Genomic DNA, 23,073 nt, shown 5'->3' on the forward strand with positions numbered 1-23,073 from the left:
TCCCCACATTTGGTTTCTCTTCCCTTCCCACAGGTCTAGACCCTTGACTGTCAGAGAATGCACACTTGTTGAAGGGATGACTAAGCCAACAAGGTAAAGCCAAACTGCAGGGAGATTTGTGCTTCACTTAAGAGAACAAACTCTTTAAAGGCTGTTGGCTCATTAAGTGTTGAAGTAAATATTGTAGCTAATTAAATACAGCTTTATTTATTCGCTTTCCCAAGACCCAGCAGAACATCAATTACCAAATAAAAATTTAATGAATCAAACAGCTTTAAAATTATTCAATATATTTGCTGCTGGTGCTCACTGACCACCTTTTCCAATTAGTCTGCATTATCATAAAGCTTCGTTTGCTGAGGATCTCTCACCTGTGGGAGGTTTCTCAAATACTGGCTACATCATTCTGGTCTCCCGTTATTTGGATCTCTCACCCACACACCTAAGTGTAATGGGAGGGTAATCAGTCCAACAGGTTGGGTATATGCCTGTCTTAATTTTCCCATTGCTGTGATAAAAACAAACAAAAAACCCCAACCCCCCTCCCCATCCCCAAACAAATGAAAGACCAAAGCCAAAACCTGACAAAAGTAACTTAGGGAGAAAGGATTCATTTGGCTCACAATTCCAGCTATAGTCCATCATGGTGGGGAAATCACAGTAGGAGGAGCTCAGGTCAGTTGATCACATGACAGCCAGGCTCAAAAGACAGCAATGAATGTACGTTACACATGCTCCATTTCTCAACATTTATTTTTAAATTTAATTTTGTGTATTTGTGTGTGTCAGTATGGAGTTTGTATACGTGTGTCCATGGGCATCAGAGACTCCCCTTGGAGCTGTCTGAAGTGGGTGCTCAGAATTGAACTGGGATCCTTAATGAAAGCAAGTAGGTGAAACTTGAGCCAACCTGGAAAACAGGGACCACCGGACCCTTTAAGAAAGGCTGGTTCCTGTTCCTGGTCTCCAGAGTCCTCAGGAGATTACAACTGTTACAAAGTGGTCCAAAGGGGTAAGAGAACATATCCAAGGGAGGATACTCTGGGCAGGATCAATCAAGGAGGAGAGGGATGAGGGAGCCTGGAAATAGTCTTACCCAAAGCCCTGCCCCCACAACAGAGGTGGGGTTCCTACCTCTGGGGCTCCTCCCATCCTTGAGATGGGAACTGTTTTGTTTGTTCTTATAACTTCATTTTGTTCTTTTTTGCTTCTGTGTAATTGGTATTTCTTTGTTCTGTGTCAATTTATAACTGTTACTTTCGCTCCTCCATCAGCTGGGCCCAGGATCTGTAACTGTTGCTTTCTGTCAGAGACCTTCCCCTAAGGGCCTCTGCTTTCACTTCCCCTGCCTCAGCTCTGGAGGTGTCACAGTCTCTCAGTGGCCCCTTACTCTCCAAGGATCACTTAACTTTCCTGTTTGAGAAGGTCTTATTTCTAGAACATAAAAATCTTTATTGATCCCACTGAACGCACTGGACAGTACCCCTAAATGACCACCTTTACCCAAGATCCTCATAATCCTGCAACAAAAGTAGAGGCTCTTAAATGCTGAGCCATGTCTGATGTCTCCATTCTTATATAGCCCAGGATGTCTTGCATAAGGAATGGTGCCACCCATAATGGGCATGTCTTTCAACTTCAATTAATGTAACCGAGATAATGCTCTAAAAGGCATGCCGAGAAGCCATTGTAAATTTAGTGTCTCATCCTCGACAGTGCCCTTGCCACTGCCCAGCCATGAGATCATATCACATTTTATTCCCAAAGTCTCTCCCTTAACAACACAGCTCATGCAATCTCTTGTCCCCTGTACCCAGTCCACTCGTCCATCCTTTTCTTCTATAGCTGACCAGGGCTTTCTATTTTGTGGAAAAACATACAATCAGGAGGCAGATGACCACTTTGCATCCATTTCCCTGCAGATGTGTCAATGCCTCAGCTATGATACGTGCCCCCCAAAACCTTCTCTATTAGAAACATGGTCCTGAACTATAACTCAGATGTGGTCTGTGCCCCCTAGAAAACAACAACAAAACTTCATCTAATGGAAGTGGGGAAGCTTCAAGAAGAGGGTATACACAATGGAATTCTATTCAGCTATAAGGAAAAAGGAAATTGTGAATTTTGCTGGGAAACTGATGGAACTGGAAACCATTACATTAGGTGAGTTGATCCCAGGCTCAGAAAAACAAACACCACAGATGAGCTCCTATATGTGAATCCTAGCTTCTAATTTTGATATATGTGTATTCTCATGGGAGGCCAGGAAGCTATAAAGGGGCCAATGAGAGGAAAATAAAGAGGCTTATGGGAGGGAGGTGGGGAATGGAGAATAGAATATTTGACATAGAAATATTTAAGTGGAGATGAAGGGCAGGAAGATGACGGGAATGATGGATGGGGCCACCAACCAAAGCAAAAAAAAAAAAAAAAAAAAAAAGTCTATAGGAAAATGTTATGCAGACCTGCAACTTTGTAAGATAATTAAAAAATAAAAAGGAAAAGGGGGAGACAACAAAGTGGGACCTGGAAGCAGGAGCTTAGGTGTGGTATTGTGTTCCCAAAAATATTATTCAGGCTAATAAACTTATCTAGGGTCAAAGAACAGGATGGCCACAATATTAAACATGAGGATAGGCAGTGGTAGCACACACCTTTAATCCTAGCATTCCAGAGACAGAAATACCTCTGGATCTCTGAGTTCAAGGCCACATTAGAAACAGCCAGGCATGGTGACACAAGCCTTTAATCCCAGAAATCCAGCCTTTAATCCCAGGGAGTGATGGCAGAAAGTAGGAAGATACATAAGGCGTGAGGACCAGAAACTAGCAGCATTTGGCTGATTTAGCATTTGGCTGGTTAAGCATTCAGGCTTTCGAGCAGCAGTTCAGCTGAGAGCCATTGGGATGAGGACTCAGAAGCTTGCAGTCTGAGGAAACAAGACCAGCTGAGGAATAGGCGAGGTGAGGAAACTGTGGCTTGTTCTGCTTCTCTGATCTTCCAGCATTCACCCCAATACCTGGCCTCAGGTTTGATTTTACTAATAAGACTTTTAAGATTCCTGTTACACTTAGGAAATAGAGTGCACCGCTCTTTAGAGAGGGCTTCATGCAAAAGGTAAATTCACATAAAAGAGCAAGAATGGGTAAAAGTTCTGGCTATTCAAACTTGACCATGAAGACCCACACGGTGGAGAGAGCCAACTCTAACCACTTATCCTCTGACCTCTACACCCATGCCACTGCAGTTCCCCCAACACAACTGAGAAAATAAAGAAGTAAATAAACAAGCAAATGCAACAAAACATCAAATAGATGATAAGACTAAGGATAGGGAGATGCCTCAGGAGGTAAAAACATTTGCCCAGATCCTTGCAGCCCATATAAAAAGCTGGATACTATGTCAGACATCTGGAATCCCAGCACTCCAAGATGGGAAGAAGGAAGAAGAGAATCATGAGAAATCACGGTCTGGCTAGCCTTTAATATGTAATGCAGCAGAAAAACAACAGGAGACCCGGCTCCAACAAGGTGTACAATCAACTTTTATTTTTAAAGAATCATTTCATTTTATTGGTATGTCTGTATGTGGGCATGTGCCCATGAGTGCAGGTGTCCACAGAGGCCAGAAGAGGGCGTGTATCCCCCAAAAGCAGAGTTTCAGGTGGTTGTTGTGAGCTGCCCAATATGGTTGGTGGGAACCAAACTTGGATCCTCTGCAAGAGCAGGATGTCCTCTTATCCATTAAGATATATCTACAGCCCTGAATATATAAAAAGAGCAATACCGATCCCTTTCTTCTTTTTGGCTTCTCTTGCTACATGGTCCCTCCATCTTGTACAAGCTTCCATCATGATGCCACCTACAATAGAATGATATGGGGGGGCTGCCTAATTATGAATTTCGTTCCACCAAAAGAGTGAGCTAAATACACCTTTCTTCTTTATGAGATAGAAAACATCAGGTACCATGTTATAGCAGAGAAAAAGACGTTCCATTGACCTCCTCATGGCACCACACTGGGACCAAGACTTCACCCAAAGTACAGCAAGGACCAAGCTCCCCTTCTTTGCACCCTGTTAGACTGTGTCTTCCTTGTGAGCTGTAACCCAGCCTCGCTTGTTTCTCTGGAGCTCATTTTTCTTCCTCACACCATCAGTTCTCCCCTTTGCTGGATCTTCCCCATCAGCATACAAATGAGCTGTCATTTTTCTTCCATTTCAAGAACGAAAATAGAAATCTAAACTCATCTTCACCCTATGTCCCTTCCCATCCTGCCTTTTGTCTCACCTTAACAGCTAAATTCATCCCCAAGAACTCATGGTGCTTATTGTCGGAAGGATCTCTTCTCCAGGTCACTCACACATGCGGTTCATCATGGCACCCAGAACTCTTAGTCAAGGTCATCAATCAACTCCATGGCGATTTGCAACGGTTCGTTTGTTCTTTAACTTGTCAGTAGGTAGCAATCTATTTTAACTGCCACGTGGATGCTGAGAATCAGAAGGGATGGTACTGACAAGTGAGCCAGGATAACAGGTGTGCACTTGCACTTCCTGAAACTTGGAAAGCTGGTGTGTGAGGCTCTGACCTTGGGGAGTTTTAGTACCTGAAACTCCCTCCTTCCATAGGACATCACACTCCTGGGCCTCATGCTGCTCTCTCTTTTTGAGTATGGACCACTTCATGCATTTATGTGTAATACTTGCATAGGGGCCATGCTAACCTTCTGTTTCATTCCAACTTTAGTGTATATGCTGTTACCATAGTGAGCATGACTCTGGTGTCTTTTGCTGGTGTCTCTGTTTGTCAGGTAGATGTGTGGAATGCTTCTGTCTCAATGTCCTCTCACTTACAGAGCAATCTGCTCCAGTCCCATGGCTGAAATTCAGGAGCACATGGAAGGTGTACCTTTGGCTGGAACCTTTACTCTGTAAAATCTAAACTTGAGTTTCTCATTGTCTCCTCAAATTATCCACTTTGATGTCTGTGATCGTAAATACTGATAGTCGATATTGAGTGGCAGTCAATAGTGATTATCTTCTTGACAGGATCTGAAATCCCCAAAGAGACACATCACCGGGCATGTCTATAAGGGATCTTCTAAATTGGCGTTCACTGAGATGGGAAGATCCACTCTGAATTTTGACAGCACAGTTTCATCTCCTTTGGTCTTGAACTCAATGAAAAGGAGAAAGTGAGCTGAGCACCAGCAATCATCTCTCTCTGCTTCCTGACTGTGGATGCCATGGGACCAGCCGCCTCATGCTCCTGCTACCATGCCTTCCCCACGATGATTGACTGTACCTTCAAACTGCGAGCCCAAATAAACACTTCCTTCCTTAAGGTGTTTATATTGCAGCAATTAAAAAAAAAACAATGAATGCAATATCAGACATTCCATTCCAATCTTATCATGCTCTGTGTTGTGGTTTGAATGTGAAATGCTCCCTCAGAGGTTCCTGGGTTTGAACGTTTAGTTCCAAAAAGGTGCTGTTTTAGGGGTTGTGCGAGCTTTAGCTTGAGGAAGTAGGTCACTGTGGTTGGGAGAAGATGAGACATATAGCCCAGCTCAGCTTCTGGCCCTCTCTCTGCTTCCTGATCCAAATGGATGTGAGCATGCTCTCCTGCCACAGCCACCACAGTGGACTGTATCCCCTCTAACCATGAGCCAAAATCACCTCTCCTGCCATTAGTGGCTTCATGTCAAGTATTTGGTCACAGCAATAGGAAAAGTAACCAACAGAGGCTACACCGGACCTCTAGTTCTTCTTACCATGTCCAGGCATTTCAGTGAATGCCAAGTCTATCTCCTTAGTTGCTCAGATACAAATTTTCAATTTTAGCTTAGTCCATCCGTGACTCACCCCTGGTAGACACTCTTATCTCTTTCAAAATGTATCCAACAACTGGCCATTTTTCCCTACCTCGTTGCTACTCTGTGCGCTGGACCAATCTCCTCAGAATTGAAACATTCTTTCCTGGAGGGAGGATGGAGGCCCACAGGACTCAGGGAGGGAGGGAACAAATGCCCCAAATTCAGTGAAGCTGGAACTTGATTCCTGAGGGCCATCCCAAGGTTATAGAAACAGTAAATGACAGCTAGCCAAGCTGCTGGCAGGTCATGCATGGAATTTCCAGGGATGCAGCTTTCATGAGTCATGCTGAGGTGGGCTTCTCAGGGACGCAGCTGCCTTGAAGTCATCCCTGCTCCTGTAAGTAACTCTTCACCCACACTCCCATCAGTAACCCCAATAAATTCATCAGATCACCAAGCTAGACTTTGGTGTCATCACTGCTTTGGGCTGTTGTGGTTCTAGGGTAAGTAGGTATGTATGTGTTGTATCTCCTCAGGAAAAGTCTCACATGACACCATGCTGGTCCAAGTCACCATCAGCTCCCGTTTCAACTATTGTTGATGGTGTCCTGATGGGTCTCCTGTTTCCACCCAGGGTCTCTCTTCGTCTACATATCACATAACATCTAGAGTGGTCCTGGTAGTCTGTGTCTAGTTACGTCATTCTCCTCAGAGCTCTCTAGTGGATCCTCTTCTCTAACAAGAGATGAAGTCCTTCCCCTGAAAGACATTTCTTCCCCACCTTACACCTCTAACTTATCAACTTTTCCAATTGGTTAATGCTAATCAGTTTGCATTGAGCTTTTAGTTATTTGTAGCTGGTGATCACTGTATTGTTCTCATCAACTTTATAACTTGCTTTTCTACCCTTTGGTGCATTCAGAAGTTGATTATTTCTAAAAATGATATTCATAGAGGACTTATCCCCTTCCTTAGAATATAAAAGTTCACAGGACAAGACTTCTTTGGTTGCGCCAATACATATTGGGTGCTTGGTAAGCATTTGCTGAATGGACGCTCCTTACCCTAAGTGTAACATTCTAAGAGCCAACATTTGCTTTTATTTTAATTTTGTCATTACAGTTATTTAACTGTGTGTGTGTGTGAGTGTGAGTGTGAGTGTGTGTGTGTGTGTGTGTGTGTGTGTGTGTGAATAAATGCACCCATGTGAGCATGGGAACGCCATGTGGTACATGTTGTATAGCAGTCAGAGGATAACCAGCAGGAGTCAATCCTCTCCTTCCACCATGTGGTCCTGGAGATCGAACTCAGGCCCTCAGACTTGGTGGTAAGAGCTTTACCCATTGAATCATCTTGTGGGTCCCATCATTCTCAATTTTAAATATTTTCAGAAATTTGTCCTCAACTCTCTCTACATCCTTGCCTTAATTTATTACAAAATGCACTGTTTTCCTGAAACAAGAAATGTCACTTTTCTATATTAAATTATGTCACAAAAATTGTGTCATTAGAGACAGTTAATGTCATCCTTTCATTAAGTGTACCAGATTGCTGAGTTTTTATAGTCTGTCTACCAAAAGACTGTTGATCACGAACTCTTCCTTGCTGATGTCTCCAGGCTCCTTACTTAGTTTTTAATAAAAATAACTGGAGGAGTTTGGAGAGCACTTCTAATCTCCCATAGGGACGGGCAAGGTTTGTAACAACTTTTACTGTGGACACACTCATAATGTGGTCAGGGGTTGCTTGCTATTGTAATTTCATCCTGTTGCAGTGATAAAACACTATAGCCAAAAGCAACTTGAGGAGTAAAGGGTTTGTTTGGCTTACACTTTCTGGTCCCAGTCCATCACTGAGATCAATCAGGGCAGGAAGTCAAGACTAGAATCTGGAGGCAGCAGCCATGAAGGAATGCTGCTTACTGGCTCTGAATGAGCATGTCAGACTTACTCACATGCTCAACTACATTTCTCATATAGCCTAAGCCCACCTTCCTAGGGATGGTGCTGCCCACAGTGGGCTGGATGCTCCACACCAATTAATACTCAAGTCAAGACAATCCTTCACAGTCATATCCACAGGGATGTCTGATCCAGTCCAGTCCTTAACTGAGGCTCTCCTCTCAGATGACTCTAGGCTGTGTCAAGTTGGCCAGTAATGCTAACTAGGACACTTGCCTATTGATATCTTCTTCATGGACACCCCCAGAAATTAAGAGAGTAGTTAGTGGCCCTGCCTAGAGGGTGCATATGAAAATGAAAGGTTAGAAGTCTGGGCTGGGGAGATGTCTCAGTGGAGATCTGAATTTGCATCCCCAGAATCTATGTAAAGAAAAAAAATGGGGTGTGGATGGGAGGCCAAGTGAGGAGAATCCTCAGAAGCTCATGTGCCAGCTAGCCTGGTACACATAGCAACAAATGAAAGACCCTGTCTCTAACACACAGGAAAGTTAGGTCTGAAATCTGAATTCCCCTCTGACCTCTACATGTGCACTATGACATACATGTACCAACACATCTCACATACACACACACACCCTCCCACACACATGAACACACATCTCTCTCTCTCTCTCTCTCTCTCTCTCTCTCTCTCTCTCTCTCTCTCTCTCTCTGTCACACACACACACACACACACACACACACACACACACACAATTTGGAGATTTAATTAATTTGGATTTTAATCCAAATATTTCCCTCTGAGACCAGTGGTTTCTCATCAAACACACCTCAACAAATTTTCTCAAGGTGGTGCAAAAACAAGATCGGCATGATGGCTGAGCAGGTAAAGGCACTTACAACCAGGCCTGATGACCTGAGTCCAATCCCCAGGGCTCAGTGGAAGGAGAGGGCCAATGCCTGCAAGTTCTTCTTGATTTCCACTTACACGTTGTAGCACAAGTGCACCCTCACACAAATAATACAAATATGGGCATGAATAAATGAATGTGATACAATTGAAAATACATCAGCCCCTGGTGGTCCTTCTTAATAGTGCTGTGGACCAAACCAGGGGCTACACACACACACACACACCTGGCCAATGCTCTCCCACTGAGTTTCATCCCATGTGATACTTATTGAAATGAGCATACCTAGGTTCTTCTCTAGACCTCCTGGTTCAGAACCCTGGCAGGCTGAGCCCAGAAATCTACAACACAAACACGCAGTAGACTCAGAGACTCACCATGCTGTGAAGAGGATAGAATAGATGCATCCCTCTGTATCCATGGGAGACTGCCTCAGAAACACTTGTGGATACCTACTATGATGGTGCTTCCTTCTTCAATAAAAGGTTTGTTTTATTTTTAAGTGTGTGTGTGTGTGTGTGTGTGTGTGTGTGTGTGTGTGTGTGTGTGTGTAGGAGGGTCTGTACACATGAGTGTATGTGTCCAAGTAGTCCAGGAAGGGGTATTGGATTCCACGGATCTGGAGTTTCAAGTGGTTGTAATCCACCCAACCTGGGTGCTGGGAACTAAACTCATCTGGAAGAGCAGCAGGTGCTCTTAACTGCTGAGCCTTTTTTCCCAGTCCCAGAGGACGCTTATTTATACAAAATGGTGTGAATTATCTTGCAGAGCGCATCCCCTCCCATATGCTTTAAATTACTTCTGTATTACTTATTACAGCTAATGCAATGTAAATGCAATGCAAATAGCTGCTATACCATATTGTCTAGGGAATAATGACAAGGGAAAGAAACGCCTGTGCACGTTGAGTACAGACATAATTATATTTTCTAAATATATTTGATACATGGTTGGTTGAACCTATGAATACAGAACCCACAGATACAGAAACCCAACTGTCATCTCTTGAGATTCTATTCCATAGGGGAAATGATACTACTTAAGAGTTTATAAAATGTGTTTATTTATTTGTTTTGTGTCTGTGCACTGTGTGTGTGTGTGTGTGTGTGTGTGTGTGTGTGTGTGTGTGTGTGTAGGGGGAAGTGTACATGCCCTGGAGAACATATGAAGGGCAGAGGACAACCTGTGGGGTTCTGTTCTTTCCTTCTACCATAGGGGAACCAAGGATTGAATAGAGTCATCAGGCTTGGAAGCAAGCCTTACCCACTACTTCAAATTGAATAGGAGCTAGGCAGGTTCAATTTCAATTTGCTGTTTCTATTTCCAGTGACATCTGGAGGTTCTAATATTTATTAGAAGCATGTCCTAGTTGGCTTATTTATCAACTTGATACATATAACCTAGAGTCACCTGAAAAGGGAGTCTCAATTGAGGACTTGCCCAGATCAGACTAGCTTATGGACATCTCTGTGTGGGATTGTCTTGATTGTTAATTGATGTAGGAGGGCTCAGTCCACTGTGGGTGGTATCAATCCACAGGCAGGTGGTCCTAGGCTGTATAAGATTTAGCTCTTGGGTAGATTTAGCTCAGTGGTAGAGCACTTGCCTAGCAAGCACAAGGCCCTGGGTTCGATTCTCAGCTCAAAAAAAAAAAAAAAAAAAAAAAAGAAAAGAAAGAAAGAAAAACATGAGCCAGAGAACAAGACAGCAAGCAATGTCCCTCCGTGGTTTCTGCTGCAAGCTCCTTTTTGAGTCCTTTCCCTGACTTCCCTCAGTAAGAGACTGTGACCTGAAGTGTAAGCCAAATAAATCCTTTCTTTTTCTAAGTTGCTTTCAGTCATGGTGTTTGTCATAGCAACAGAAAGAAACCTGGAACACAACAAAAACCAACAGAGCAAAAAGACAGGAGAAGACATAAAACTATGCTTTTGTAAGCCAGGCACACATGGTGGCATGCCCCTTTGAGCCCAGCACTCAGGAGGCAGAGGCAGGAGGGTCTCTGAGTTTGAGGCCAGCCTGGTATACAGAGTGAGTTCCAGGACAGCTGGATCTACACAGAGAGACCCTATCTTGGGGGGGGGGGGCAAAACAACAAGAACAAAACAAAAACAAAAATAAAGAAAAAACAACCAACCAAACAGACAACCCCGCTCCCCTAAAATACAACTATGACTTTGTTTAAAATGTCACTGCTAAAGTATGGCATTTGAATAAGATAATTTAATAAGGTGGCAAAATATAACACAAATACTTAGTTTCCCTTACATTTTTCTCTCAATTTTATAAACAAAAGCACAGAGGTACAATGGAAAAATTACTTAATATCATGAGCTAAAACTATAAATTACTGTGAATAAATTGGTAAGAAAGTTGACATTATGAAAAATGGCAACAATAAAAACATAATGGATGGAGAAATGAAGGAGCATTTATTCTCAGACAAAAAGACTGAATGTCATTTTTTTTTTTCCAGTTATTGCGGTGAGAAATGTCTCGGCAGGTAAAGGTACTTGCCACCATGACTAACAGTCTGAGTTTAGTCCCCAGGACCCATATGGTGGAAGGAGAAAAACAACTCCTGAAAGCTGGCCTCTGACCCCCACTTGAGCTCAGGTGCACAAGTGTACTCCCCCCCCCCCACATACACAAGATAAATAAATGTAAAAAATGCCAGTTATTTTAATGTTAATGTGATGTTAATCTTGGCTTTGGATTGCACATTTCAATTTCTCAGGCTATGGAGCTCCCTGGGAGATACACCTCTGAGTGTAGCTATGAGGGTGTTTCTGGAGTCCCCTGGGAGATAGATACACTTCTGAGTGTGGCTATGAGGGTGTTTCTGGAGTCCCCTGGGAGATACATCTCTAAGTATGGCTAAGAGGGTGTTTCCAGAGAGGTTTAGCACTGGAGCCTATTGGAAAGAAGCTTTATAATAAGCAGAGCAAAGGAGAACACCTGGGCCTCCTCTCAAACACAGAACAGTCTCACCCTCTCAAACACAGAACGGTCTCACGAGACTACAGCTCAGAGGCAGAGCCTGATGAGACTTCACTTCTGCCTGGTTGCTAAGTGTTCACCATAAAAGAGAAAGGAATGTGTTGGGTGTTCTTCACTCCCAGAAATTGTGAGAAAGAGCTAGGGTGACCTCATAATTCTTTAACCAAAATAGGACATACTTAAAAAGTGTGTGTGTGTGTTCTCTATAGCTCAAGGTATATCTATATCTATATCTATATCTATATCTATATCTATATCTATATCTATATATCTGTATATTCTCTATGGCTCATGTTGTCCTGGAACTTGCTATGTAGCTGAGGATGACCTTGAGCTTCTGATCCAGGTGATGGGATTACAGGTGTGTGCTACCATGCCCCACCATACTAGGGATCGAACCCAGGGCCTCACACATGCTCTGCAAGAACTCTACTGTCTGAGCCCCAGCTCCCTGAAGAACACATTTCAGCATGAAATCATTATAGTAGGACAAGGTGAATTTTCCATGAACCAATGAGACCTCTCAGGTGGGACTCTCCAGAGCATCACTGAGAGGGAACCATGAACCTCAGGGGGAAGCTGTGGGTGGTACCAAATCTCCAGAGGTTGCAGTAGAGGGAGGTGACTGCCTGGGATGAAGGTGGCTTTTTACTGGATGAAGGAGGCTGCTGTGAAGAAGTCCTGAGCAAATGAAGGGTATCAAGTGTCACTGAAAGCATGGAAATACCCAGGTGAGAAAGAGGTGACCTTAACCATCTGCTAAATGCAGAGAGCTGGGACCCTGGATTCTCACAGCAGTTCAGTGACTAAGAATGATGACCACCTTTCCTGTCCCTGTCCCTGTCCCTGTGATGGGTGATATGTAAACCACAGATGGGGGGGCCTTAGGGAGGGCAGGAAAGAGAAACTAGTCAAGCAAGCCCTTTCAAACAAACTGGGGAAGGGAGGGGGTGGTGGTGGTGGTGAGTGCCTGTTTACCGGGCAGTTTTGCTCATGACACACACTTCAAGTGATCACAGCAGCATGTGTACTGGTGTGTGTTCATGTGTGTGTGTTCATTTATGTGTGTTTTGTGTGTTGAGTACCTTCAATTGAATGCTTGTGTGCAATATGTATATATGTGCATGTTCATATGTCATTTCTCTCTCTCTCTCTCTCTCTCTCTCTCTCTCTCTCTCTCTCTCTCTCTCTCTCTCTCTCTGTGTGTGTGTGTGTGTAGGCCAGAGATCAACCTTGGTATCATTCCTCAGGAGTCAACTACCTTGTTAATTGAGCGAGAGTTTCTCACTGGAATGTGGGGCTTGCCAGTTTTGCTGGGCTAGCTGGCCAGGTGAGTCCCAGTGCTTCACTTCCTATCTCCCCCTCCCCCATGCTCCGATCACAGGTGCACACCACCATGTCTGGCTTTTGTTTCCACATCATGCTAGAGATCAAACCCAGGTTCTCAAGCTTGTGTGGCAAGCACTTTATCAACCATGCCATCTCCCCAACCTGACAAAGAACTTCCTTCTCTTTGCTGTTGACATATGCTGTGCATGAATGCCAGCAGGCATTTGAGTGCCAGGCCACGTGTTGAGGTCACGTGACAACTTTTGGAAGTAGGTTCTCTTCCTCCATCATGTGGGTCCTTGGCAGCCATCTTGCTGGCCCACAGAGGACCTTTTTTTTACCTAAGAGTGACCTGAAAGATCTGAGCATGCAATCATTTGATAAAAGAGTTCAAAGAAAATTAAAGGATAAAAAAAGACAAAAATAGAGCTGTTTTACTTCAAGAATGTATTTGTTCAGTCTGAGAATTATGTAATAACGTAAGATATTTAAACGAATCACAATTGGAAAAACTTACACCCTCCCACCATTAGAATAATATTATCTCTGTGCTCAGAGTAAGGGACACCATGTCTTGGGGGCCATGCTGACTAATTTCAGTATGTCAAATGTGATGGTGGGGTGCTCATTGGTTAACCTACCCAAATTCTCCTATAAGGTGTATGAGAGGCAGGATCTTGTTTAGAGATGGGGAGAGGTGTTTTCCAGGAGTGGAAAGGCAGGGGCTGGGAAGACAGTTCATTGGATAAGGCACAGGACCTCAGTTTGATCCTTAAAACCCATGTTAAAAAACAAAAAAGCCAAGCCAGGCGGTGGTGGCACACGCCTTTAATCCCAGCACTCGAGAGGCCGAGCCAGGTGGATCTCTGTGAGTTCAAGGTCAGCCTGGTCTAGAGAGCGAGATCCAGGAAAGGCTACACAGAGAAACCCTGTCTCGAGAAAAACAAAACAAAACAAAACAAAAGCCAAGCATGGTGGCACTTGTTTGTAATCCCAGCACTAGGGAGGCAGAGACAGGCAGATCCCTCAAGCTTTCTGGTCAGACATCCTGGGCTACTTTGCAAAATGCAGGCCAGTGAGAGACCCTGTCTCAATAAACAAACAAATGAAAAACAATAACAAAACTCTGGCCAGCGCCTGAGGAATGACATCGTCGTCTGGCCTCCACATGAACTTGAACACACACACAAAGACACACACAGACACACACAGACACAGACACAGACACAGACACAGACACAGACACACACAAAAGAATGGAAGGGTAGTGAGATGGCACCCATCACAAAGCCTGATGATCTGAATTTGTCCCCTGGGTCTACATAATGGAAGACAAGAACCTATTCTTACAAGTTGGCACGTGACCTCCACATGTGGTCTGTGACATGTGTGCCATTCCCGTGAATGCCTGAATGAATAAATGCAATAAAAATGTTTTGTTTGTTTGTGTTTGAAACAGTCTTTCTACATAGTCTTAGCTCTCCCAGAACTCACTATAGAGACCAGGCTGGCTTCAAGCTCCCAGAAGTCTACCTGCTTCTATCTCTTGGGTGCTGGGATTAAAGGTAGGAGCCACTAGTTTCCTTTGCTGAAGGAGCACAGAGCTTGTAAGGTTTCTGAGTGTTGTAATAACCTGGTTCCTCCCTCGGTTATTTTCCTAGAAGTAGCAAGGGAATAACCAGGATGATCAGTTCTCAGGCTCAGAGAACAAATGGAAAAGATGCGCTGAGGACCAGCAGGGTCCAAGGGATGCCAAAGAGGCATCAGCAGCAGGAAAGGGCAAGACAATAACCATGGCAACCTCTGTGGTACTCTGAATACCACTCTGATTCCTATAGTCCCCTAGGGATGAGACCTGAGTCAAAACTCCTTGCCATTCTGCTGAGAGGAATGCAGAAATAGAATTTGACTGAGGAACACCATGCATTTGGCTACAAACATCTATGCACCACGAGCTAGATCTGAGAAAAGCAGGGATTCAACATTCTTACATTTCCCCACAATTGCTCAAGGTTGATTAGTTTGATCCTTAAATTGTGCTCATCAATGTTAAGGTGAGACTTGGGGGAGAAATTAGCCTGACATGGGGCTAATTCTACATTCTAGAGCGTTCTCCTTGGGTCAATTCTATTCCCTCTGCCAGCTTGTATTCCGGCTCTGGAGGAACATGATTACTTCCTCATTACTCTCAAGTGCTCTCCGCTCTGCCTGTCTGTGGCTGTGTGTCCCCAGCTGTCCTTTCAATTCAGGAATTATCCAACACACACACACACACACACACACACACACACACACACACACACACACACCCTGTTAGCATTCTTCCCCTTGGCTTCTCCTTCCCTCCTTTTCTCTTTCTCTATCCCAGCTTCTTACAGCAGGACCTCGTGTATCTCAGGATGTCCTTGGGCTCATTATGGAGGAACTTAAACTCCTGATCCTCCTGCCTCTATCTTCCAAGTGCTGGCGGGGATTATAGGTATGTACTATCACACCTCGTTTGCCTTTGGCTGGGAATTGAACCCAGGGCTTCACTCATGCCAGGCAAACCAGACATTTAGTTGATGCTTAACAGTTGTATCCTCAGTGTCTAGAAAAGTATATGACGTAAGACAGGGTCATCTAATGTATCGATGCATTACAAACAAGTGATCGAAGTCTTGTTCATCCAAAGTGTGTGGGTAGGAGTGAGAGTCAGTGTTTAAGGGTCTTATAACTCAAGAGCTCTTTAAATCTCTAAATTGTAAATCTCTTTCTTCTTCTTCCTATTGACTCTGGGATACAAAGAGCAAGGAAATATCCATATTTAACTCTTGACAAGTCCAAATCTTGGAAGGTATGAGCCCTCCACAAAGGCTGGACATGGCTGATGACTTACCCTACTGCCTGAGTTAGCCTTATCAACTTGACATAGCCTACACGCATCTGAGAGGAAATGCCTCTATTGAAGAACTGTCTAGATCAGATTGGCTATGGTCATGTCTGTGAAGGATTTTTCTTGTTAATCGATGTAGGAGGATCCAGGCCACTATGGGTAGCAACACCCTTAACTAAGTGGTCCTGGACTATGTAAGAAAGCTAGCTGAACAGGAGCTAGCAAGTGAGCAGCCAGCATCCTCCCCCATGGCTTCTGTTGTGCGTCCTTGGCTGTGAATGAGTTCCCTGGTTAGAGGTGATTGATGGCTGTGAGGGACAGCAGGCATCCCTGCCTTCAGCTTCCAGCTTGAGTTCCTTTCCTTTTCCCTGGACGACAGACTGTGCCTCGGAAGCAGAAGCCAAATAAATCCTTTCCTCCCCTAAGTTGCTTTTTGGCCAGAGTGTTGTATCACAACATCAGGATGAAACTTAAATGCATACCAAATGGCAACAACCAATGGGAATTAAAACAACAACAACAACAAAAACTGGACAAGAGCCACAGATTCTTGGATGAGAGGCAGTGGACACTCATGCTGAAAAGTCACTAGATTCCCAGTTTGAGCCAGCTGATCTCTGGGTGTTTGGTGCATGTTGGGGACCGTTGCCTTTAAAAAAAAAAAAAAAAAAGGGTTTTTCTCTTACAAAGTGAGTTCCATCTGGGCTAGAATGAAAACGTTCAGGAAAGCGCTGATCTTAGCACTTAAAGTCTAAACAAAACAAACACCCATGATCCACTCCACTGGAGAAAGGGGCTCAGCTAATGTTTTTGGATGATCACACACCCGGGCTGGCTGTCTCTGTGATTCTATTTTCATCCTTCCTCCTCTTCAGGGAGAGATTAGCCAGAGCTTTGCAGAAGTTGCCCTACAGCCGGAAAAACTCAGAATGGAATTACAAAAGAAACAAATCCATCTCCATGGTAACAGGAAGGTGACCGTCCTGGCCAACAGGAGCATGAGAAGACTTGATTCATTTCACATCATATACTCCTGCTTTTAAAATGCTGAGTGGTGAAAAAGAGGTTCTTTTAAGGGTCCAGGGAAAACGGCCCAGAAGAAATCAGGATGGATTCTGGATCCTCACCAACAGTTCAACACAATTTCAGCAGGAACCTCACAGAACGCAGCAAGTTCTCTCTGCTTTGATGCGAGTCACAACTCCTCATTCCCAGGTGACCTACAAAGCCTTTCAAAGGGGTCAGCTGCCCACTTTGAAAACCTCATCATTAAACCCAGTTGGATCTACATGACAATCAGGAAGTCAGAGAAAAACACCAAGAGATTGTGCAGCCTCAAGTACCCCAGAAGGGAAGGAATCATCAGGGCTGAGGTAGCTCTTCCATAGGCATCTACAGTGTAGCTACTTGCTGTGGATGGAGACTTCCCTCTGAAAAGGAGGCTCCTTACACTGAAGCATTCCGGTATCAGGAAGGTAGTGGGACAAGATTCACAAAGGGAAGGAATACTGTGTGAGTGACTGAGTTGCCCACAACTCACACAGGGAGCTAGACTCCAGGGATGCTGCTTTCATGAGTCCTTAGCCATGCCATTACCCAAGATGCATGGGAGCCTTCATAGACTCAGCTGTCTGTTAGATACCCATGCTTCTGTAAGTAACCCTAATAAATCCGATAGACTTGGATGGAATTTTGTGTGTGTGTGTGTGTGTGTGTGTGTGTGTGTGTGTGTGTGTGTCTGTCTGTCATTTGTGACCTGTCTGGGGCAAACATAATTGTTCATTTCTCTGCAGGGAAAGTCACAGAACAAGGAGACACATCAGGCCATTCCCATCCCTCAGCATGTCATGTGACTCTTTAGAGTCAAGGTGAATCTTTTGGGCTTCGTTCATTCATATCAACAGTAACCACATCCTTCCTATCTTAGAAGTGGAGTGTCCAGCACTGAGGATCCCTAGGGACTGAGCTCCAATAGCTGTTTGTTCTTGAAGCAATTCTATCCTACTGGAGAACAAAGCTATGTCCCCAGACCACACCCCCGTGAACATGGCAACACAGCATCGGACAAAGAGTGAACTTAGAATTTATGAAACAGAACACAATGACTATGAGCTGAAACTTCACTATGGAAATTTTATGACAGGGAAAATTCGTTCTTTATTTGTCTTTTCAGATCCACTTCCATCTCCCAATCTCCACTCCCTCCCAACTTCATGGACATAAAAAAAACAAAACAAAAACGAAAACAAAAAAAAACAACAAAACATCAAGTTGAATTCATGCTGCCCATATGCTCATGGCATGGGGTATAGTTGACCTACCAGGACCCCAACCTTACGGAAGATGGACACGCCCTCTCCTAGCAACCATCAGCTGCCTATGGATCCTCAGTTAGGGATGGTGGTTCCTCAGACCCCACCTACTTCTTGATGCTAGAACATGACTGGCTTCATCTTGTGTAGATCTTGCATGAGCAACCACAGCAGCTGTGAGTTCGTGAGTTCAGCTCTCCAGAAGATACTGTTTCCCTCAGCTCCTTCCTGACCTCTGACTCTCACCATCTTTCTATGTTTCTTTATTCCTCCCTCTTCTACGATAGTCCTTGAGACCTGGGAGGAGAATTCTAAATAAGATATCTGATGGTTAACTTCCATTTGGTTGGATTTAAAAAGACCTAGCAATGAGGCACGCCTTTGGGTATGTCTGCCGTCTTGTTTCCAGGAAGGATTAATTGAGGGGGAAGACCCACCATGTGTGGGCTACAGGAGTCAAAGCAGGAGGTGCTTGGCAGTGTGGGTTAAGGAAGCACTGTGCATGTGGGAGGGAGAAGATGCAGGTAAAACAAGGATCAGAGAGGTCTGGGGACAGCTGGAGCTGGGGGATGGAGTGGGCAAGGATGATGAGGCCTACCCCAAGTGATGGTGACCCCTCATGTAACCCTTCATGAATGCATGTGAGATGGGTTGCATGAGAAGGATGTATGAGTTCCTTGTCTGTGACTGTGATGAGATACCCTGACAAAAATAAATGAAGGAAGAAAGGGTTTAGTTGGGCTTACCGTTCCAGGGGGATAGAGTTTCTTATGGTGGGAAAGACAAGGCAGTTGGCCAGTCACATCTAAACACACACACACACACACACACACACACACACACACACACACACACACAGAGGAATCACAGACAGGAAGTGAGGCCAGGCTCTAAAAACCTCAAAACCAGTGACATACTTTCCCCAGCAAGGCTGTACCTTCCTACAGGTTCTATAATCTCCCTTAAATAGCGCCACCTACTGGAGATCAGGCATACAAACATATGTGCCTATGGAGGACATTTTTTCATCAAACCACAACAGTTGCCTTAGTTACTTTCTTATCATTGTGACCAACTACCGGTAGAAACCATTTCTGGGAGGGTGTATTTTGGTAGGTGTTACAGAGGGTTCAGTGTGCAGTGGCTTAGCCCCCTGTACTTAGCCAGGTACCATGGCTGTGGGAACATAAGCAGAGGAAAGCTGTTCACTTAGTGCTAACTGGGAAGCAGGGACTCAGGCAAGAGGCAGCTGGGGATAACATCCCCCATGACTCACCCCAAGTGACCTCTGTCCTTCAGCTGGGCTGACCTTGTAGACTTCCCACACTTTCCCCAAATAGCTGGTGATCAACCATTCAAAATGCAAGTCTTAGAGTATTTTATACCTAAATCAGACCAAAGGGCATGTCTGATGGCAAATGAGTTGGAATACCTGTGGAAGACCTGGTGTAGGTAGGAGAGTTTGGAATGTACTAGAACGAGCATAGGGTTGAGGTCTCAAGCTACACACTGAGCTATGGAAGTTCCAGGAGTCAGTCCAATTTGACACAATACTTAAGTAAGAATCATTCCTTCACCCAGCCAGGAAATGCCATCTTCACCCATAATAATCCAACTGCACTGGGCCAACATAGGAATGGTCATGTCAACCATCATGGAAGGAGGAGGGACTCCTGGGTTCCTGTTGATAGCTTCTGGGAGATGGGGGTTAGTTGTGTGTCCATGGTTAAGCCTACCAGTTTCCAACAGACAGTCTAAGCTTTCACACCGACGTCCCTGGTTGAACCCAATGGGTCACAAAACAAAACAAACAAGCATGAACATGAAAAAGAGATTCACAGGGAAGTGGGGGAATAGATGGGGTGGTAAGAAGGTAGGTAAGGGTGAGGGGTAAGGGTTAGATACATGCATTATGTACACGTGTAAAATTATCTTTAAAAGTTTAGTTAATACAACTTTAAAAAAATTCCTCCTAAAGTGTGGGAGTGACAGGTTAAGGAAAAAACACCAGAGAGTGGAACTGTAGGGAGGAGCATTGAAAATGATTAAAGATGTTAGAAGGAAACAAGAGTAATAAGCAACGGCTGGAGGTTCCTTGGTAAGCAAGAAAGAAAGGTCCGCATTTAACAACCAATGAAGTAGCCAGGCAGAGGGGCACATGCCGGCAGCAACCTTAGCAATTAGACACATTGTGACACTGGTCACAACTTGAGATGCAACTGGGCCACTAGGCAAGGCTGGAATGCCCCCCTGAACACTTGGGGAGAGTCCTGATAGGGCTCAGTTACAAAGAGTTGTCCAGAGCAAATGCCAGATAACGTGGAGGTCAAGAAATCTGTTTGAACGGGAAGAGGGCATGCTAGTTGAAACGAGATGCTGGTGGGAGGCCATGGCTATGCTGGGGCATCAAAATAAAACTGAGGCACACCACAGCACTCCTGCTGCTGCTCTTTTCATCTCGAGATTGGGGTTGTGGGAACAGAAGGGCAGGACAGGGGAAGGGAAGGCCAACTCAGAGGATCTGTGGGATATTTTTTTTCCTTTGTGAATCAGCCTTCGATTGCTTCCCATGAGGATGCCCCAGCAAGACACTGAGAAGCTGATACATTCTGCCAAGATTCATCAAGCTTGGCAGAGCCTATCTCCTAGCCTGCCAAGCTCCACAAGAGCCAAATTCCCATAGCTACTGAAATCAGCTTCTAGGAGCTACTTGTTACCTGATATCCTGATGCACCACGTCTTTGTGAGGTAATCTTACTGACCAGGAGTTCTAAGACACATGGCTGGTTAAATTCTAGTTTAATCTATCATTCTATCTTGAGCTGCTTTGGTTAGAATACTTTAATCTCAGCAATAGCAAATGAAGCTAAGGTAGCAACTTTTATTTTAAAGTTTATTTTGTTTTCATTTATGTCTGTGTGTGTGTGTGTGTGTGTGTGTGTGTGTGTGTGTGTGTCTGTGTCTGTGTATCTCTGTGTGTGTATATCTGTGTGTATCTCTGTGTGTGTATGTATATGCCATGTGTGAGCAGGTGCCTGAAGAGGCCAGAAGGGGGCATCATATCCCCTGGAGCTGGAGTTACATGCACTCCCCTTTGAATTTCCACCATAACTCTGGAATTTCAGAGCCTCTCACTGTAGGTGGAGGGAACGGAACTCCTGTTCTCTGCAAGAGCAGATGTGCTCTTAGCACTGAGCCATCTCTGCAGCCCTTGAATTCCCTCTTCACCCCAGTATTACCCGAAGTGCATTTCTTGTTGGCCATCTCATTTTAATCGCTCTGCTTACCCTTCCCCTTGTTCTCAGAAGTCCCTCCGTCTTTCAAGGGTCTTATTTAAATTTTTGTTATTTAATAAATGGTTATTTGCGGTTGAACACTTTCCCCATGTTTGGTTAGGGGGCATTTTTCTTACTTCCTGATGAAATTTCCAGTTCATTGATACCAGGGCTAAATTCTTTCCAGTATCAATGTTGCACTCAACAAACCTCTCTCCAAGAGCTGCAGAAGGCCAGCAAAATAATAGAGAGGACAAAACTGACTTTGTTTATATTTGTGTGTGTGTGTGTGTGTGTGTGTGTGTGTGTGTGTGTGTGTATTGCACCTGTGGAAGTCAGAGGGCAATTTGCTGGACTCTGTTCTCTCCTTCCACCACACGGACTCTGGGGCTGGACTATCACCAGCACTTATGTAAAAGTGCCTTTACCCACTGAGCCATCTTACTGGCCTGAAATGCCCTTTAAATAAAGGCAATGTAGCTGGGTGGTGGCACACGTCTTTAATTTCAGCACACAGAAGGCAGAGGCAGGCAGATCTCTGAGTTTAAGGCCATCCTGGTCTACAGGGTGAGTTCCAAGACATCCAGGGCTACACAGAGAGACCCTGCTTCAAACAACAACAACAACAACAACAAAGAGCAGGAGGAGGAGGAAAGAAAGAAAGGATGGAATGAAAGAAGGGAGGGAGGAAGGAAGGGAGGGATAAGGAAGACAACAAAAACTGTAGATGAGGTTTGGTCAGTGGAGTGCCCTAGCTTCTCAGAGATGCACACACCAGGTGTGGTGGCACACACCGTTGAGTCCAGCACTAGGGAGGCAAAGGTGGGACCATCAGATCCAAGTCATCTTCAGCATCAGAGGGGGCTTGATGTTAGCTGGGGTTACAGGAGACCTGGACTGGGGTGGGAGTGGGGAGGAAGAAGGAAGGAAGGAAGGAAGGAAAGAAGGAAGGAAGGAAGGAAGGAACCAACCAACCAACCAACCAACCAACCACCCAACCAGCCAACCACCAGATAACTGTAAGTGTGCCTAGCGCAGTCCACTCCACAGAAAACAAAAATGACATAACCAAGTCCCCAGCCTCATTATCTTAGATTCAAAATAAGCTGAAGTTATACTAAAAACTCAGCACCACACTGGCTGCAATACACACACACACACACACACACACACACACACACACACACACACCCTTAATGTTCTTATTTCCTGAACAACAACAACAACAACAACAAAATGGCCTTAGTAAGGCGATCTAAAATAGGCATGGGCCGGCCTATATAATGCCCCCTGTGACTTGGAGGCACACAAATTCTGCAAAGGGCACCAATTATCCTGCAAATGCCACACACACACACACACACACACACACACACACACACACACACACAATTATAGATACGTTGATGTTTTAAACAGATCATCCATTTAGAGTCATTGCCCAGATGTGTGAGGATGGAGAGGTGACCTGGTTTATCTGTCCCTCTCCTGCAGAGGCCTCAAGCCTCACACTTCCTGAATATCAGGAAGTCTGTGATTTCTTTAAGTGCAACAACTGACAGCTGAATTGTCACCAAAAATGTCTCCTCTCTTTATTAATTCAACATGTTCCTGGAGAAATTCTTTCTCTCTTGCAAGATCAGCACTTTTCCATGT

General features: G+C 44.5%; 1 protein-coding gene and 1 non-coding gene across 5 annotated transcripts in view; both read right to left on the reverse strand.

Moving 5' to 3' along the window:
* The window catches only part of Caln1 (calneuron 1), a 449,719-nt gene that overhangs the window by 54,816 nt on the left and 371,830 nt on the right, over positions 1-23,073 (reverse strand). The gene's annotated exons all lie outside the window — the stretch shown is intronic.
* On the reverse strand, positions 4,668-4,775 carry LOC118572848. The gene has a single exon (XR_004943545.1). It is a non-coding gene; the product is annotated as a U6 spliceosomal RNA (small nuclear RNA).

This window comes from Onychomys torridus, chromosome 22 (assembly GCF_903995425.1).
Source record: "Onychomys torridus chromosome 22, mOncTor1.1, whole genome shotgun sequence".
Lineage (NCBI taxonomy): Eukaryota > Metazoa > Chordata > Mammalia > Rodentia > Cricetidae > Onychomys > Onychomys torridus.